The sequence below is a fragment of the Nicotiana tabacum genome, chromosome 20 (assembly GCF_000715075.1).
Source record: "Nicotiana tabacum cultivar K326 chromosome 20, ASM71507v2, whole genome shotgun sequence".
NCBI classification, from domain to species: Eukaryota; Viridiplantae; Streptophyta; class Magnoliopsida; order Solanales; family Solanaceae; genus Nicotiana; species Nicotiana tabacum.
Window position 1 is genome coordinate 118654293 of NC_134099.1, and position 6595 is coordinate 118660887.

Sequence of the window (6595 nt, forward strand, 5' to 3'; positions counted from 1 at the left end):
AACATTCCAAATGAAGACCTCCCGATATTCCTTCAAGAATGCCAAGAGAAGCATGTAAGGAGCAACGGTTGTCACACGACATAGAACATTGTAAGGCAACGGAAAGCAAAGATGAATAAATGAGAGAAACTTGTTGGTAAAAACTCCTCGGGGCACCGCTAGTCGAAATTGAGTCATGAAGACGATGTAAAGGGTCGGCACGAACAAGCCCGACTTCAAAGGTCATAAGAATGGTAAAAGGGAAGATTGGATTAGTTTGATAGATCAGGCCGTTGAGTCCAAAATGCATGTCATGATCATTAAGGCTAGTTATTAAAAAAAAGTTAAAAAAAAGTCTTCCTTCTATCCTTCTGACCGGGGCATTTCTTGTTAATATTGTTTCTTTGCATCATTGTGTCCTTCACTCTAAGTCAGTCCTTGTCAAAACAAGAAAGAAAAGATTACAAAATCTGCTACCAGTTTTTCAATTGCACAAGATAAAATTGGCCAGCACACTCAGTTGTCATTTTCAACATGCCTTGAGGATTCATGCAAAGGCTTCCCCCAAAAGACCCTGGTCAGCCTACTTGGCGCGAGCAAAGATAATTGGTGATTCTCTCTGGCAGACAAATTGCTCAAAAAGCAGAAAGTTATTCAAGACATTAGAATAGTTCACCTAAGCAAAGATCTCTAGTTGAGATAAGGTTGATTGAGCTACAAATACAAATAGTACTGGGTGTGAAACAATCAGGGTTGATGCAGAGAGAAAGTCTCTTGAGACCGACTCAAGTTGATTGAGCACAAAGACAAGCTGCTGAAGATTCAAGACCACAAACCTACCACCATTTTCAAATCTGACAATTTTTTCTTGGTGTGAAACAGGAACAAAGCAGTGCAAGGAAAGTGGTTCAAAGAAAAAAAAGAGAAAAAAAACAACAAAAAAAGAAGAAAAAGAAAAGAAGAGAAGAGCCGACAAAGGGAAGTTTCTCAAATCTTTGCCTTTATTTGTTTTGCTATTGTGCGTAAAATTTTGCCATTGATCTTCACATTTTTTCCTCCTAGGATAAAAAGTCCTAGTCTGATGGATTTCCCTCCCAATCAAATCTTAGTCTGATGAATCTTTCTCCTAAGATACTGGAAAAAAGAGACCTAGTCTGATGAACTTTCTCCTAGGATCTAAATCTTAGTCTGATGAATCTTTCTCCTAAGATAAAAAACCTAGTCTGATAAATTTTCTCTTAGGATAGAAATCTTAGTCTGATGAATCTTTCTCCTAAGATACCGAAAAAAAGAGAGACCTAGTCTGATGAACTTTCTCCTAGGATCAAAATCTTAGTCTGATGAATCTTTCTCCTAAGATTAAAACCTAGTCTGATGAATTTTCTCCTAGGATAATAATTTCTTAAAAAAAAAGAAAGTCTGGATTTGAAAAAAAAGGGGTCAATTTTAGTTTTCTTAAGTTATCAATCTTTAGTTGTCTTGAAATCAGGACCCTCCTGGATAATGAGATTTAATTTTAAAGTTTTTCAGGACCCTCCTGGATAATGGAATGTAGTTTTAAGTTTTCGGGACCCTCATAGACAATAAGATTTAGCGTAAGTTTTATCTTTAGGAAATAGGATTTAGCTTTTAAATTTTCACTCTTAAGATGAGATTTAATTTTAGTTTTCAGAACCCTCCTGGATAATGGGATTTAACTTTTAAGTTCATAGAATTCTTTTGGATAACATGATTTGATTAACGATCACCTATGTTCCCGGTACCAAACTGGGGTAGAAAAGTTTCTTTTGTTTTGTCTATTTTGTTATAGTAGCAGGTGCCCACCTGGAGAACAAGGATAGTTATTTCAGAATTCAATTCAAGTTATGTGATGATCCAAAGGGTCATCACCTATTTTCTTACCCATTATGTGCTTCTGAGGCCTTGAAAACCTCATTTAAAGTCACTTCGATTTGCGTGCGCAGTCCGGACGCATAGCTAGAAAGCTTAAATATGAAATTTTGTGAAAAATGTTAAGTCTTGACTTTAAAATGAATAAATTTGACTTTGGTCAACATTTTGGGTAAACGGACCCAGACCCATGATTTGACGATCCCGGAGGGATCGTAGGAAAATATGGGACTTGGGCTTATGCCCGGAATCGAAATCCGAGGTCCCTAGCCCGAGAAATGAATTTTTAAGTGAAATTTTTTCAGAAATTATTTAAGGAAATTTGAAGTGAAAACTGATTAGAAAGCAATGGTATCGTGCCCCGTATTGGTTCCGGCGCCCGGTATATGTCTTATATATGACTTGAGTCATTCCTGTGCAATTTGGTTAAAAACGGACGTCGTTTGACGTGATCCAGACCTTAATTGAGAAATTTGATGTTTAAAAGAGTTTTAAGAAATTTTATTGATCTCGAGGTTTAATTCGACGCTCGTGATGTTATTTTGGTCATTTGAGTACACGAATATGTCCATAGGATGTTTTTGAGGTAGTGTGTATACTTGGGTTGGAGTTTCGAGGGATCGGGTGAGTTTCGAGTGGACTCCGGAATGCCTTAGGCTTAGAAAGTCAGATGTTGCAGGTTCAGGAAGTTGTAGTCTCTGAACCCTCTAGTGCCGCACAGCCTCCATCGCGGACCACACAAAGGCGACTGCGGTCTTCAGGGAGGGGCCAGCGCGGCCGCGGTCGCCTTTGTGCGGTTCGCGGTAGAGGCTGTGCGACTGCGGTCCGTTTGATGTGGTCCGCACTGGGGGTCTGAGAGGGGTATAAATAAACGAGAATTTCAGTTATTTTTCACTTTTTCAAAACCCCAAAATATAAGAGGCGATTGTTCAAACAACCTTTCTTCTCCAAAACGTTGGTAAGTGATTTCTAACTCATTTTCTTCACTCCTTAACATCTTTTAACATGATTTCAACTTCAAATCAAAGATTTTCATAGGGGAAATTGAGTGTTTTGGGTAGAACCTTGGTTTTCTAAAATTGGGGATTTGGACCTCAATTTGAGGTCCGATTTCAAAACAAATTATATATTTGGATTCGTGGGGGAATGGGTAATCGGGTTTTTGTCTGAACCTCGGGTTTCGACCACGTTGTCCTGGGGGGGGAGGGGTGATTTCTGACTTTTGGGTAAAACTTTAGAAAACTCATTTTCATGCATTGGGGTTGATTCATTTAGCACTTATTGATGTAATTAAGTAACTTGTGACTATATTCGAGCGGATTGGTAGTGGAATCAAGGGGTAAAGCTATAGTTGAGACTTGAGTGGTGTTCAAGGCATCGAGGTAAGTGTTTGGTCTAACCCTAGCTTGAGGGATTAGGAGTTGAGTCATACTTGCTACTTGCTTCTTGTTGAGTACGACGTATATGCATGGTGTCAAGCATGACCGTGAGTCTTAAATTGAAAGTTGTTGTGTTCTTAAATGACACTTGGGTGCTTTACTTAATGATCTTCTATGATTGAGCATTTTCAATAATAGAACTGAGTACAAGTTGAGTTGAGGTTGGTTATAGCTGATTCTCCCTTGCCGAGATGACTAATTCAATATTGTTGTTCCCTTGCCAGGAAAATTATAACAGTGTTGTGTTCCCTTGCTGGGAAGTTATTATATTATTTATGTTCCCTTGCCAAGATTTCTTGTGATTGTGTGATGAAATGTAAAAGGGGAGCGGGTGGTACGCCTACCACAAGATATAATGAAATGGGAGTGGGTGGTATGCCTACCACAAGATATAATGAAATGGGAGCGGGTGGTACGCCTACCACGAGATATAATGAAATGGGAGTGGGTGGTACGCCTACCACGAGATATAATGAAATGGGAGCGGGTGGTACGCCTACCACGAGATATAATGAAATGGGAGCGGGTGGTATGCCTACCACGAGATATAATAAAATGGGAGCGGGTGGTACGCCTACCACGAGATATAATAAAATGGGAGCGGGTGGCACTCCTACCACGAGATATAATGAAATGGGAGCGGGTGGTACGCCTACCACAAGATATACTGAAATGGGAGCGGGTGGTACGCCTACCACAAGATATACTGAAATGGGAGCGGGTGGTATGCCTACCACAAGATATGAGAAATGGGATCGGGTTGCACGCCTTGCAACAAGATGAAACTAAAAGTGAAAGTTGCCTTATTTCTCTTTATCCGTGTTAGAAGTTAAATTGTAGTTTCCTTACTATTCTTTGGTATTATGTTTTATCTGCTACCCCCGGAGCATGTTTCCACCGTCCCAACTTTGATTGCTTATTACCTGTTTACTTTTCCGCCATATAGTATATAACTGCACATGTTTATCTGGAGTCTGGTTCTAGCCTTGTCACTACCTCGCCGGGGTTAGGCCAGACACTTACTAGCACATGAGGTCGGTTGTGTTGATACTACACTCTGTGCTCTTTTGCATAGATCCAGGTCTTGGACAGCAGCAGTAGTGCGGGAGTCAGCTTTCAGTCCAGTGAGACACCGAGGTAGCCTTGCAAGCGTCTGCAGGCCCGGTGTCCCCTCTTTCTTTATTTCAGTATGTTATCTCATGTATTCGAGACAAACAGTTTATATCTTTCTTTCAAACAGTTGTATTTAGTACTCTTAGAAGTTCGTGAGTAATGTGACACCAGTTCTTGGGTAGAGGCATATGTTGATTTCCATATTATTGTTCAGTTTCTTTAATTTAAGTCTTTCGCACATTTATTAAATTCCGTTATTTTCATGCTATCACTGATAATCGGTAAAAGAAGTGATTTGTTAATCAAGTAAGTTGTTAAGGATTGTCTTGCCTAGCTCACATTATTAGGCGCCATCACGACTCCTGAGGGTGGGAAATCCGGGTCGTGACAAGTTGGTATTAGAGCTCTAGGTTACATAGGTCTCATAATTCATGGACAAGCTCAGTAGAGTCTAAGGATCGGTACGGAGACGTCTGTATTTATAGGAAAATCTCACATTTGTTCTTTCTTATCGTGCGGATTTGTTCCTCAAATGCTAATTGGATTTCTACTCTATTCTCTCGCAGAAAGCGAGAACACGCGCTTCCTCATCTACCACTCTACAACCCGAGCCCCCAACAGTAGCTCCCACTAGGGGCAGAGGCTGAGGCCGTGCTAGAGGCCGAGGTAGGGGCAGAGTTCAACCCCGAGCAGCAGCACTAGTGGCGGAGCCTCAGGTTGATTTTGAGGAGGAGGTTCCGGCCCCAGCAGTTCTGATGGGCCCAACTCAGGTCCTAGAGGGGTTTATTGCTACCCCAGTTCTTCAGGACGCTCTGTTCCGATTGGTGGGCCTCATGGAGAGTGTCACCCGAGAAGGTTTGCTTCCTGTAGTACCAGCCACTTCTCAGGCTGGAGGAAGGGCTCGGACTCCTGCTACATGCACTCCGAAGCAGGTAACTCCTCAGATTCAGACTCCAGCGGTTCAGCCAGGTGTAGTAGCTTAGACCGGTGATGGAGCGGCTATGTCTGCCAATGCTTTGTGGAGGCTGGATAGGTTCACCAAGCTCTTTACTACTACTTTCAGCGATGCTTCTTCTGAGGATCCCCAGGATTTTCTATATAGCTGTCACGAGGTTCTCAGGAATATGGGTGTTGTTGAGACCAATGGGGTCGATTTTGCTACATTCCGCTTGTCTGGATCCGCCAAGACTTGGTGGAGGGATTATTGCTTAGCTAGGATAGCCAGGTTGCCATCTTTGACTTGGGAGCAGTTTACAGTATTGTTTCTGGAGAAGTTTCTCCCCGTTACTCAAAGAGAGGCCTATCGGAGGCAGTTCGAGCGCCTCCAGCAGGGTTCCATAACGGTCACCCAGTATGAGACCAGGTTCATCGACTTAGCTCGCCATGCTCTTGTCATACTTCCTACCGAGAGAGAGAGGGTGAGGAGGTTTATCGACGGTCTTATTCAGCCGATTTGTCTTCAGTTTGCCAATAAGGCCGGGAGTGAAATCCCTTTTCAGGAGGTGGCCAATGTGGCCCGCAGAGTTGAGATGTTTCTGTCGCAGGGAGGTGGTCAGGGGTCGGATAAGAGGCCCCATCATTCAGGCAGATTTAGTGGTACCTCATTTGGAGGTAGAGATTCATATGGTAGAGGCCATCCTCCTAGGCCCTTTCAGTCAGCTCTTCAGGCTTTTCACGGTGCTTCAGGTGGCCGTGGTCCTCCGATTCAGTATTCTGATTAGCAGTCCTTCAGTGCACCACCAGCACCTATCAGTGCACCGTCGCTTCAGAGTTTTCAAGGTCGTCAGCCCTAGCAGCCGAGGGCTTGTTTTACTTGTGGCGACACGAGTCACATTGCTATGTATTGCCCTTGGGCTTCGAGCAGTTCTCCACATCGGGGTTCCTGTGCTATGGTTCAGGCACCAGATGTTCCACCGCCCGCCCGCCCAGCCAGCTAGAGGTAGGGGTAGAGGTGCTAGAGGTGGAGGTAGAGGTCCTAGAGGTGGAGCTCTGGCCGCCAGAGATGGAGGCCAGGCAGTAGCAGGCCGTCCTAGAGAGGTAGTTCCGGGTGGTGGGCCCCAGCCCCGATGTTATGCTCTCCGAGCCAGGCCCAAGGCTGAGGCTTCAGATGTAGTTATTACAGGTACGGTTCTGGTTTGTGATAGAGATGCTTCAGTGTTATTTGATCCAGGGTC